This window comes from Hyaena hyaena, unplaced genomic scaffold (assembly GCF_003009895.1).
Source record: "Hyaena hyaena isolate Hyena2069 unplaced genomic scaffold, ASM300989v1 scaffold_1976, whole genome shotgun sequence".
In the NCBI taxonomy this organism is placed as follows: domain Eukaryota; kingdom Metazoa; phylum Chordata; class Mammalia; order Carnivora; family Hyaenidae; genus Hyaena; species Hyaena hyaena.
In genome coordinates this window covers 125776-139824 of record NW_024082610.1, presented here as the reverse complement: position 1 = coordinate 139824, position 14049 = coordinate 125776, and the positions used below count along the sequence as shown (strand labels likewise).

The window sequence follows — 14049 nt, the reverse complement described above, 5'->3', positions numbered from 1 at the left end:
TAGAGGGGGATCGCCTCCCACCCTGGAGTCTCCGATCCCGGCCCGATTTTCTCTTCCCCGGTTCGCACTCACGTTAGAAGGCTCTCTCAGTGGATTCTGCGTCTTTTTTCTCCCAATCTCTCAGGTTTTGTAAGGTTTCCAGTGTCTTCAGATCTTTTCTGTGTGATGTATGGGCGCGAGTGCAAGTACGGAGCTCCTTACTTCTCCGCCATCTTGCCCTCTCTCCCCATATTATGAATATTACAGAAAAGAGTGTTTCTGGGCTTATAGGAAGAAGACGATGTACTTCGGGATGGTGGATGCTTCAGGAGGAACCACAGCTCCCAGAGGAACTACATCTCTGTAGCCTCAGAGCCAAGCCTTAAAATCTGTGTCTTGTACCCTCAGCCTGCATATTCTTCATTTACCCATCACTGACTAGATCATTGCTTTTCATATCAATGGTAGAGAAAGGGTCAAATTTCCATCTCATGACAGACTAATACTTTTTATAGAGTACAGTAGAAGACAATTATTAGAAAAACACAAATAATCAAAAAAAAGACCAAACATAAGCCTGCTGACCACAGGCTTGGATATTGTGGCGATGTAAATTGCCAGAAAAGCTTCTCATTGCCTACTCTCAAGTTTGTCCTTACCTTGCCATGACAACAGCGATTGACACCAATGTGTAGTCCTAGTTTTGAGGACCATTCACACAACTTCCCCAGAACCTCTCCTCTTCCTTTAGGTCTCAATTTAGATGTCCCTTCCTTGGAAAGATTTCCTTTATTTCCCCAAGATTGGACTGGTTACCTCCTGTGTGCTTTCTTTGCCTCCTGTGCTTGTCCCAAGGTTATAGGGATTTGTCTTATTCACCTTCCTATTTTCATTGCTACCAAAATCAATACACAATTGATGCTCAGTAAATACTGGAAGGACGAATTCTTTTCTTTTTAAAAGATATTTTTTTCATGTTTATTTTTGAGGTAGTGGGAGAGAGAGAGAGAGAGAGAGCAGGGTTGAGGGAGGGGCACAGAGGGAGAGAGAGACACAGAAATCGAAGTGAGCTCCAGCCTCCGTGCTGTCAGCACAGAGACTAACACAGGGCTCATACTCATGAACTGTGAAATGATGACCTGAAGCTGAAGTCGGATGCTTAACCCATTGAGCCACTAAGGCACCCCCAGATTCCTTTCAAGCAAGGAGAGAATTGAGGTGCCCATTGTTCAATTTCATTATTACCTGAACTTGGGATAGGATCATTCTTGGCATTAGTTAGCTTCATCTTGGAAAATTAGGTTTCCTTTTGGAAAAAATACTTCTTTGGTAAGAAAATGAAATTAATAAACCACAGTATATTTAGACCCTGGACAAGTCTCAGTGATAGAACTTGCTCATGAAGTGAATTTTATTCAGGAGCTTCAGGAAGGAAATTGAAGGTTTAATTTGTATCTCTTCCTTAGAGGTGGATATATAAATCTTTGGAAGTTTCTTCTAGCTTTAAAATATACTGCTTTAGAAGATTTGTCTTTGACAAGTCATGGCTCTGATGACTCACAGAAGACTTACTAAGAGTGTAAACTGATGTATGCAATTGTTTCTGTAAAACCAGGAAGGGGTAAGGAAATACCAGTGACTGCCTCATCAAAGGAATAGATAAGATTTTAATCAAGACTTCCTCTTTCCCCTCTTAAGGATAAAGGGGAAATGTGAAAATATGGTTTCTGTTTTATAAGTGGAATTTTTACATTTCATCATGGAGAGAATAAAATGCTAATTTTCACTTAATAGAATAGGACATTGTTTGGATGTTCAAAGGAAAACATTGTTCATTTGAAAGACGATCAAATTGTTTTCCTCTCCATGGTGGGGATCAGTTATTCCCTATCAATGGAGACTAAATGTTTAAGAAGTGCCCATATGCAAGACAAAGAGCATAATGTTATTTATTTGGCTTTGGTCTGAGGAGAAAAGTGGCTTTCTTCTCCTTCTCTAGAGACTGACCTCAGCCCCTGACCACTGTTCTCATTAGGGACATGGATCCAAAACTGGCCACATGAACCCCTTGTCACTCCCCCAAAACCCTGTTTGCAGCTAAGGAAAGAGGACTGAGACTGTCTTTATGATGTCAAACATTTTGGGATAAAACAAGAAGTCTCCTATTACTAGTGGGGAAATCTGTCCGCAGCCTAAGCACATAGACCTAGTGAGCTGAATGCTTGCAGGGTAGTTGAATTAAACCAGACATCTGGACCCCAAATGTGCACCACACATAATCAGTACACTGAAATACAAAATTTCCTGGCCATGTGTAGAGCTATTCCTAAAAGTATGTGTGTATATTGTTATACTTAATAAGCTCAACTTTAAAAAAAAACAATTATTGAATACATCTCATAATTTTTCAACATTATGTTTTTTTCTTAATCAACAGATAACAAAAGTACCATTCTTATTATCATGTGTGGGTCTGAGAAATGTTGAGATTAAGAAGGGCTTCCGAGTCTCTGTAGATTGGAAACTGTGATGTGCATCACCTTGCCTCTTAATCTTGCAACTGCACAGACATGTGCAGGGCAGGACTCCTCCAGAGGCTCCAAGGAGAATCTGCCTACTTCAATTTAACAGAGAAGGTAGGTTGACGACAGAAAGCTGGAAGAAATACTCAGGGAAGAGTAATCTCAGTGTATAGTCACCCTAACACTGGTTCTGTCTTGCTGGATGGTGACTTAGGAGGTATATGGCTTATGTTCTCAAACATCTTTCACACTTGACCCTCAATGTTCTATGTTCCTACAATGAAGAAAAATTGCCTTTAACTATAAAGAATTCTGGTTTAAAACAAAACTAGATTAGCTTAATGCCATTTGGAAGTAACACACCTCCTGTCTTTTCTTCTTGAAGAAACATCTTGATTAGGGGAGAAGTTGACAAGACACGATGCACGAGGAATCTGGAAAGTGAAGAGAGTACAATGGAAGGGAAGAAAGTCTTTTGTATATGAGGTTTGATTGCTCTGTGTCAACATGGAACAGAGGTGAGGAGGCAGGAGCTTGTCTATAGGACGTTAAAACTGAGAATAATAATGAAGGGAAAACTATCTAAAGTGGATACTCCAGAAGGGGAGGTTGTAAGAGGTAGCTCCTACCACCCGATGCTAATTATAAGAAGATCTGTCTATTACAGACCCAACAGAAGTATCCTCAATGAGAAAGAATCATCAATTATAAGCCCCAGCAAGGAAAGGTGTACATTGCATCTCCAACAATAAATTCACTATCCCTACAACTCAGCCCATGAGAAACTGTCATCACCCTTAAGTCTTGCTTTTTCCCAATGGACTTTCATTAAAAACAACCCCTCCCAACTTCTGCCTTCTCCATAAAACAACATTCCACTCCTAACATTTGACTTACCTATGATTTTGCTTGCTTATCCTTAATTGCAATTCTCAAATAAATCCTTTTAATTTTTTGCTGGCAAAATAACAGACTCTTCTATTTTTAAGGTGAACACCACCCAGCAAAATAGGATAGTGGGGGATGGTCTTTGGACATGGAGGCAGAAATTCAGCTAAGAAGAGGAAGTCTGATAGCCAAAACAGCCATGTTTGAGGCAATGGTTGGCTCTGGAACTCCACGGTGGGTGTAACACCACAGAAGTAGAGACCTGAAGATATATGCAATTAGGGAGCTCTGTGGGCTTCGTATCATCATCCAGGAAGTCTATCTTTGGAGATCAAAGGTTATTATCACCATGTAGCCTTTTAAGGACTGAGCTCCAAATGCCACAAAGGGGATGGACACAAGGCTATAGCATCACAGAAATAACAACCAAGTGATGTCACAGATCCAAGTCATTACAGTTGGAATATGAAGAGAAAAGATGCTCAGGGACTAATATGAGAACCCAGTGGTCAGTATTTCAACATCAAGGTCTGGGACGAATATCAAAGCTAAGACTTGCGAGTATACCAATGGAAGTGTGTGGGATGTAGAGAGATGCAGTTTAAATACAGTTAAATAATGCCCAACCTACATCTGGTATGTTTGCAATGCTCACTCTACCTTAGGAAAATTAACTAATTGGATTTGGTAGTGATGCCTTCAAGAGAAGGAAATCCTCTGAATCTCCACCCAATCTATGGGGAAATGACCAGATTTGGTTTGTGTCTTTAAGTACGCTTAGCTTAGAAAAATGGAGGGGCGCCTGGGTGGCTCAGTCAGTTAAGCGTCCAACTTCTGCTCAGGTCATGATCTAGCAGTTTGTTGGGTTCGAGCCCTGCGTTGGGCTCTGTGTTGACGGCTCAGAGCCTGGAACCTGCTTCAGATTCTTTTTCTCTCCTTCCTTTTCTCTGCCCCTCCCTTCTTCATGCTCTCTCTCTCTCTCTCTTTCTTGATAATAAATAAATTTTAAAGAATTTTAAGAAAAAAAAGAAAAAAATCGAGCCATCCTTGTGTTCCTCTATACATTGTAGGAGTTTTGCAATAAGCCTGGGGACCAACATCACAACTGGACATAGAATATTTTTTTGCTGTGGTTGGTTTCCTAGGTGCATAATGACTCTCAGAAAGCTCATGGAAAGGAGGGAGCAGTCAGATCACAGTAGGTTTCAGGCATTCCTGGATCTCTTCATAAAAATATGATAACCAGACCTCTTAATTACCACTTCAACTGTAAAACTTACTACAGATGAGGAATGAGGGGACCAGGGTCATCTGCAGTATTTCCTAGCATGAGAGAGAAGTGAGGGGACACACAGCAGGACACATCTTGTTTCCCACAACTGTTCAGAGTGGCCCCAAGGGAAGAGCTTCATCCATCCATCTTTATGCTAAGAATAAAAAGCATAAGAAGGAGCAAGAGGAGTAGGAGAGGACTCACTAATTATGCTTTCAAGGTTAAGCCCTACAATACTGAGATTGAAAACTGACCCTAATGGGTCACAGTCTCCCTCTTCACAGTGAGTGGATTCTTATGGAGAGGTATGGTAGGGAGATAAATATGGAATAATGGGGATGCATGGGGTAGAGACCTTGCCAATCTTGTTCAGTTGTTCTATTACAAGAGCCAAACCCAGGTCCTGACACATGGGAGGCCAATAGTGAGTATTGGGTTACATTTTGAATGAATGATCCTTCTCTTAAGGGCTGACAGAGACCTATGTAGATAACTTTACTTACTTGAGTTTTACCGAAATGGCATTGTTTCACCCTTACTTTACTCCTTCCATTATGAGTGTGAGTAAGGTTATTATTTGTAATAGAACCCATTAAAAAAAAAAAACATAGCTTAAGATCATTTTCTCTGGAAATATTCTAAAAGAAGTTAATGGAAACATGCTCCCTTTTATATGTAAACAGATCTGTTGTTACACTTCCTCAGGAAGCTGGCAGACATCAAAACATATGTCACAGTTATTTTTCTTGCATATGAGGTATGTTTGTAAAATAATATCTGTAGGCATGCATAGCAAACACTTTCATTGTATGATATGAGATATACACCTTATATTCATCGTGTCTGTGTTCGTGTGTGAGGAATAAATGAGATCCAGGTCATGTACCCAACAAACCTCTGGGGTGAATGGAGTCATCTCTGGCATCAATCACAGGTACTTTGTCACTGCTCATTTACAGTGACAGGAGATTGCTTCCCCTTTACTTACTTCTCATTTATCTTGCTTTTTCCTTCTCATTTTCATGCTGTCCCTTTTCTCTTCATTTTAATTTTTCTTTCTTCTTTTTTTCTATTTTCCTTTCCTTTTAAGTTTGTGTCTATTTTGGAATATCCCAACTTTTGCTCCCCACTTCCAAAAACACCATGCAGAACTCAGCCATAGAGGGAGGTGCTCAGCTTTACTTTGAGTATGAACCTATTTAAGAAATCCTCTTCCCATAAAGGGACAGGAATTTTCTCCCTGAGATTATGCTTAAGTAGAGTTATTTGTTTATCATCTGATTGTTACCACTAGAATGATAAAACTACATGAAAGTAGTTTCTGGAATTGTGCCTAGTATGTGTGTGTAGCCACTGAATGAATATTTTTTGAATAAATAAATAGATATTGAATGCCTACACAGATAGACATGGAGAGGTTTACAAGCTTGATGTAAACAGACGTGGTCTATCTGCATTTGTGTCATCTCTAAATTGTGATCACCAGGCAGCTTAGCAAAGACTCTGTCGAATCTTGGGAAAACAAAACCCTCATGTTCCTTTCCTCTCCATCTCTAGGGGCTTGCTCAGATTTCTCCAGATCCACAGTTTGTGTTGTGCCAGACCATGACTATTTATTTCTTGTGATGAATACTTAATGCAAATGGCAAGCCATCCTGAGAGAGGCTGGCATCCGTACCCACTGGGAAGGCCAGCAAGCAGTGTGAGAAGCACTGATGTCAAAGGCCATTAACGCAAATGAAAATTAACATTTTTCATCAACGTCTAACAGTGTGCCACCAAACAGGCCAACCACTGTGACACCTGTTTATAGAAACACGTTGCTAATCAGTCAGTAAAATCCTGTAATATCTGTGTTTCTCCATATTTGCTTTTCAGCCTTTTAAGAGCGTTAGATTAGTCTCAATTAGTAAAGCTAATGTGTGCAGAAATATCGAACATTTTAATTTAATGGAAAACGCCCTGCTGGGTGAGAAATACAATTTCTATCTGGAGCTATTGGCTCTATGTCTTCAGAGGTTAATCACAGGTTTATTGCAATCTAAGGCACTGATGTTGACTTTTTTGTTGTTGTTGCTTTGCATTTCTTACAAATCATTAAAAAGCTTGATATTCATTTCTCCATCAAGGAGGTAATGACCTAATGTGTAGATTTGAATTTTATTTTTTCTCCTATTGAAGCAACAAAGGGAAGTTGCTGCATCCTGAATGTTTTCTATCATGTGAATGGTTTCCATGCAAATAAAACAGTAAAATATAACCAAGTAATAATAATGAAACAGTCGTCCCTTTCCCTCATGATAGCCTGTACATTGTCAGCGCTCTCTTTCATTGCTACTGTTAGCTTTGTTTTATTACTGTGCCTGAGGCTTGATTTCCAATGGGAGGCCTTGTATAATGGAATGCCAGTAGAATTCTAGCTCCCTGTGATTTACATGTCAGCTCTATTCTTGATAATAAAGTGAGAGAATTAGACACAGGTAATAAGAAAATTCATTTTATTTACTGGTTGATGTTTATTTGTGGAGAAGGGTTTAGGATTTCAGCCAGAATTAAACTTCTCAGATTTGGTGACTAATAATTTCCAGCCTTCCCATGGCTCGTGACATCAGGAGGCTGACAGGCGGGATGCGACATGTAGAAATGCATAAAAAGCATAAAACCATCCAAAGATAATACCCCAGTAATCAAATACAAGATACATTAAATGTTATAAGAAAATTAATCATTTATTCTTACCCATATGATTGTGAAGGTTATAATAACTCCTTATTGTGTCCTTGAAAAAAGGTTGTCAAGATGAAAAGAGGAAAAAGGTCTGATGCTGGGGCTCAGGGGTAGTGAAGGACAGAGAAAAGGAGCTAGACCCTGTGGGACTCAGAGGTCCTCATCTGAAAATCAGGAAGTCTGAATGTCTTGACACTGATCTCTGGTGGGGTTTGGACAATGGGGAGCAGCAGCAGGAAATGAGAAGAGAGAAGGGTGAACAACATGCCAACAGCACAGGCCACAGCAAAACCCCTCTGACACCATTCCTCAGAGGAACCACCTGGCTGCATGGTGGCCTCTGGGCATACTAGACCCCAACCCATTGCCATTTATGGATGGGCACACACTTCAGTTATGGATTTGACTTCTTTACCTGTAGGTCTCCTGTTAGAAACACTATTCTTGCATTTAAAGGAATTCATTGCCATACTACATTGCCTCTGACAGAGGGTGGGGGGCGGGGAACAAGGATGACAAAGAAAGCATAACAATGGGCTCCCAGTCACGGGATTCACTGTTTCTTGTGAAGATCCTTGGTGTGGTCTGAAAGCTTGTTTCCCTTGCCCTTACAAACTCATGTGTTGAAACTAAAATCCCCAAGTAATGGCATTGGAAAGTGGGGCCTTTGGGAGGGTGCAGCCATCATGATGGGAAGAGACAGGAGAGAGCTTGTTTTCTGTCTCTTGTGTCTCTGTCATGTGAGGACATTGAGGAGAGAGCCATATGCAAGCCAGGAAGAGAGAGCTCTCCCCAGAAACCAAATTGACAGGGACCATGATCTTAGACTCCTATAGATTTATGAGAAATAATTATTTTTTTGTTTAAGTCAATGAGTATATGGCATTTGTATGGCAATCTTAGCTGGCTCCAAGAAATCTTTGGCTATTCAGACTTTTCTTGTGGCTTCTTATGAATTTTAGAATTTTTCTACTTCTGTAAAAAAATGCCATTGAAATCTTGATAGAGATTATAACTGGATCTGTAGATGGCTTTCAGTAGTATTGGCATTCTAGCAATATTAATTCTTCCAATTCATGCACATAGGATACTTTCCATCTATTTTTGTCTTTTTTGATTTTTATCAAGCTCCTTATAGTTTTTAGGCATGGAGACCTTTTACCTCCTTGATTAAATTTATTTCTAAATATTTTGTTGTTTTTGATGCTATGGTATATTGGATCAATTTCCTTATTCCCTTTTCAGAGATTTCATTGTTAGTCTATAGAAATGCTACTAATTTTTGTACGTTTATCTTGTATCCTGTGACTTTACTGAATTCACTGATTAGATATAATAGTTTTCTGGTTGAGACTTTAGGATGTTCCACATATAAAATTAGGTCACAGTTTTGCTTCTTCCTTTCCAACTTTGATACTTTTTATTTATTTTTTCTTGCCTAGTTGAATATGAATTTTACAAATGCACTTTCTGCAATGGTTTAAAATTCCCCTAAGTATATTCTTCTGAGCAAAGAGATGTAAAAATTATAAAGGGAATCATTTAAATTAATCAACAGAAAGAAAACTTTCTTGTCTGTGTTAGACAATATGTACAACTTTGAGAGCCTCAGTATGTGATTTTTCTGTATGTTTAACTAGTGATGGTATTGCTCATGAGAAACTTACAGAACAGCATAGCATATAGACAGGTAAGCAAGTAAATTCTGTTCCTATACAAATAAAATTACACTGAAAAATAAATAATAAAGGAGAAGTTAATTATGTCTGGGAAATTCAGGTAATGTGTTTGCAAAAAAGTTTAAAGTATGAATACGTTTACTGACAAAAGGAAGAAAAGGATAAGACACCCATGGAAAAGGGAATAGCATATCAAATGTACAGAAGCATGAAAGGGCAGGCTTTTTGGAGAACTACCAACACTTCAAGATTTCTGCTTAGTGAAGTTTGAGGAAGGAAATGAAGAGGAGTACTGTCTGGGGACATGGATGATGGATTCTCTGGAATAAGCTAAAACAATTGGATGTTTATTTTGGACAGATTGATCAGATGAATGACATAATCAGTCTGAATTTTTGAAACTTGTCTCTGGAAGAGCCTAGTGTGTAGGTCTGAGAAAGTTGCAACTGTAGAAAATGACCCAGGCATTTGAGGGTAAGAAGCAGAATTAAATCAGTAGCATGGGGACTGGAGAAACAAGGACATCTGGGGAACCGAGGACAGAAACACAGGAAGGGATTGGTGATTGCAGGTGTGTGGGGTGATGACCCTAAGGGTCTGACTTGGGTGCTTGCATGGATGTTGGTGCCACAAGTTAGGAAAGAATATCCAGGAAGAAGAGTATGTTTGAGTAGGAGAAGTAACACAATGAGTTCTTTGAACAGGAAGTATTTGAGATGTTTGGGAGTTTTCAGTGGAAACAGAACTACTAAGGAGATATCTGGATTAAAAAATAAAGATCTGAGGCATATTGTAGTCTAGGTGACTGTTAAAAGCAAAAAGGTGGATACAATGACCAGATGAGGATATTTACAAGGAAAAAGGCCAATGACAGAATCCTGTGTTTAAGCATCTGGCAGAGCAAGATGGTGGAGAAGTAGGGAGCTCCGTACATTTCGTCTGCACCCATCTCTCAAACAGAGAAGGCCTGAAGTCATAGGACACTGAGCCACAGGAATTTGGGAAGAGAAAGAGACAGAGTACACTGGGAAGGAAAGCTCGTATGTGCGTGAGTGCGAACTGGGGAAGATAAAAACGGGATGGGACCCAGAGATATGGAGGGAGGGGAGGGAACCCTGCTTGCTTGCAACTGCAGTGAGTGATTAACCGGCAGGCAGTGGTGAGGTGCCACAAGTCCAGGGGAAAGGAAAGAAAACCTGAGATTGCTCATAGAACCATCCCTGGAGAAGAGGAAAAAAAAACCTCTCGGCTTGGAAAGACAGGGTTTTTTAGCTCTGGCTGGGCTGCTGACTTAAACTAGGTGCCCTGGTCCCAGAAGGTACCAGGGAAAACTGAACTGCCATGTGCCCAGCACCATCCATGGCAGTGGCCACCCGGTGAACCGGCAGCAACACCTGTGAGGCGGTCCTGGTGACCAGTGAACCAGCGGCTGCGCGTGCTACAGTGGCTCACTGAAGTGGCGGCGATGCGGACTCTGCGGACCCGAAGTTGCTACATTCCCTGAACGCACTCGGGTTGTATCTCTGCTTGAACCCAGCAGATCTGAGGCTGCGACACTTTCCCCACCCCCCACTCAACCCCTGGCAACAGAGAAGCAGAGACCAGCGGGACTGTTCAGGGCAATATAACGAAGCCCGCAGACTGGGACCTGGAAACGAGGCAGAGCGGGGCATAGAACTCAGCCCACCTTGGCTACATCCTCAGCACAGGGAGATCGACCTGAAGAAGTGATCTGCAATGTTTGTTTGAGAAGGGACTGGGGTGATGCCATTCTTCTCCCCACAACCATCAACACGGGACCTCAGGGAGGCCAGTGGACACAGTGGAGACAAGACCTGCCTACACCAAACCACGCCCATCACCACCAGAGAGCTCTTTTGTTGTTGTTGTAGCTGTTTTTATCTGAGCCTGGGTTTGCATGTTTATTGGTTTTGTCTGTGTGTGTACCTGTGTTCCCTATGTGGTTGTCTGTTTTCTTTTTCCAGGGCTGCCTCAAAAAACAAGCCAAACTACACATGGTGGAAAGTCCCAAATACCACTACCAGTAGGGAAACAAAATGACCAAACGCTCAACAAGAGACCAAAAGACACCATCCAAAGAACAGTTCCTTAACAGACAGGCCTTGAACAGTCAAAAGAGCCCTCTCTAATATAGCAGAACTAGCAGGGGCCGAGTGTACAACAAGCTTTTAAAAGTAACAAGAGATAAAAAGCTAACCAAAATGACAAAACGGAAGAATTCTCCTCCAAAGAAACTCCAGGAAGAAATGACAACTAGAGAACTGCTCAAAACAGATATAAGCAACATAGCTGAACAATAATTTAGAACAATAATCATAAAATTAATCGCCAGGCTTGAAAATAGCATGGAGGACATCAGAGAAACTATGGCACTAACACAATGGAGCTTAAAAATAGATATGGTGAATTAAAAAATGCAATAAATGAGATACATAATAAACTGGAGGCGTCCAATGCTCGGATTGAAGAGGCAGAAAGGAGATTAAGTGATTTAGAAGACACTATTATAGAAAAAGAAGAAACTGAGAAAAAGAGAGATACACTGATCCAGGAATATGAAAGAAGAGTTTGAGAACTCTGTGATACAATCAAACGGAACAATATCCGTTATCATAGGAAATTCAGACGAGGAAGAGAGAGGGAAAGGTGCTGAAGGAGTCCTGGAACAAATTACGGCAGAGAACTTCCCACACTGGAGAGGGAAGTAGAAGTTGAAAGTCAAGAGGCACAGAGAACTCCTCTCAGATGTAACTTGAATCGATCATCTGCATGATATATCATAGTGAAAGTGGCAAAATATAAGGACAAAGAGAGAATTCTGAAAGCAGCTAGGAAGAAAAGGGCCCTAACATAAGAAGGGAAAACTATCAGAGTGGTGACAGACCTATCTAATAAAACTTGGCAGGCCAGAAAGGAATGGCAGGAGATCTTCAATGTGATAAACAGAAAAACTATGCAGCCAAGAATCCTCTATCCAGCAAGCCTGTCATTCAGAATAGAAGAAGAGATAAAAGTCTTTCAAAATAGAATAGAATAGAATGAGAGATAAAAAGTAAACAAAAATTGAAAGAATATATCACCACTAAGCCAGACCTACAAGAAATCCTGAGGGGGACTCTCCGAGGGAAGTCTTGCAAGGAACGCAAGATACCAGAGACATCACCACAAGCATGAATCCCACAAAGGACACAATGACTCTAAACCCATGTTTTTCAATATTAACACTGAATGTAAATGGGACGAATGCTCCAATCAAAAGACATAGGGTAGCAGAATGGATAAAAAAACAAAATCCATCTATTTGCTGTCTACAAGAAACACATTTTAGACTAGAAGATACATTCAGATTAAAAGTGAGGGAATAGAGAAATATATATAATGCTATGGGAAGTCAAAAGAAAGCTGGAGTAGCTATACTTATATCAGACAATGTGGACTTTAAAATAAAGACAATAAAAAAGGATGAAAAAGGGCATTATATAATAATTACAGGGTCTACCCATCAGGAAGAACTAACAATTATAAATGTCTATGCACTGAATATGAGAGCACCTAAATATTTAAAACAATTAATCAGAAACAGAAACAAGCTTATAGATAAGAATGTGCTAATAGCAGGGGACTTTAATACTCCACTTAGAGCAATGGATAGATCAATCAGACAGAAAATCACTACAGACACAATGGACTTGAAAGACACATTGGAACAGATGGATCTGACAGATATATTTAAAACTCTGCATCCTGAGGCCAGGGAATTTACTTTCTTCTCAAGTGCGCATGGCACATTCTCCAAGATAGATCACATACAGAGACATAAAGCAGCCCTCAACAAATATAAAAGAATTAAGATCATACCATGCACACTTTCAGATCACAATGCTTTGAAACTTGAAATCAATCACAGGAAGAAGTCTGGAAAACCTCCAAAAAGCATGGAGGTTAAAGAACACCCTACTAAAGAATGAATGGGCCAATCAGGCAATTAGAGAAGAAATTAAAAAATATATGGAAACAAATGAAAATGAAAATACAACAATCCAAACTCTATGGGATGCGGCAAATGCATTCCTAAGAGGAAAGTACATTGCACTCCAGGCCTATTTCAAGAAATTAGAAAAAGTGCAAGTGCAAAATCTAACAGCTCACCTAAAGGAGCTAGAGGGAGACCAACAAAAGCACCCCAAAGCCAGTAGAAGAAGAGAAATAGTAAAAATCAGAGCAGAAATAAACAAAATAGAGACCAAAGAAACAATTGAACAGATAAATGAAACCAAGAGTTGGTTCTTTGAAAAAACAAACAAAATTGACACACCTCTAGCCAGGCTTCTCAAAAAGAAAAGAGAGAGCACCCAAATAGACAAAATCATGAATGAAAATGGACTTATTACAACCAACCCCTCAGAAATACAAGCAATTATCAGGCAATACTATGAAAAACTATATGCCAACAAATTGGACAACTTAGAAGAAATGGACAAATTCCTAAATACACACTCACTACCAAAATTCACACGGGAAGAGATAGAAAATCTGAACAGACCCATAACGAGTGAAGAAATCGAATCAGTGATCAAAAATCTCCCAACAAATAAGAGTCCTGGGCCAGATGGCTTCTCTGGGGAATTCTACCAGGCATTTAAAACAGAATTAATACCAATTCTTCTCAAGCTATTCCAAAAAATAGAAATCGAAGGAAAACTTCCAGACTCATTTTATGCAGCCAACATCACTCTGATTCCCAAGCCAGACAGAGATCCAGCAAAAAAAAAAAAAAAAGAGAGAGAGAACTACAGGCCAATATCCTTGATGAATACGGATGCAGAAATACTCAACAAGATACTTGCAAATCGAATCCAACAGCACATAAAAAGAATCATCCACCAAGATCAAGTGGGATTCATTCCTGGGTTACAGGGCTGGTTCAACATTCACAAATCAATCAATGCGATACATCACA

General features: G+C 40.0%; 1 pseudogene; it reads right to left on the bottom strand.

Moving 5' to 3' along the window:
- Nucleotides 1-10364: 10364 nt before the first annotated feature.
- Nucleotides 10365-14049, bottom strand: part of LOC120227055 — a 9900-nt pseudogene continuing 6215 nt past the window's right edge.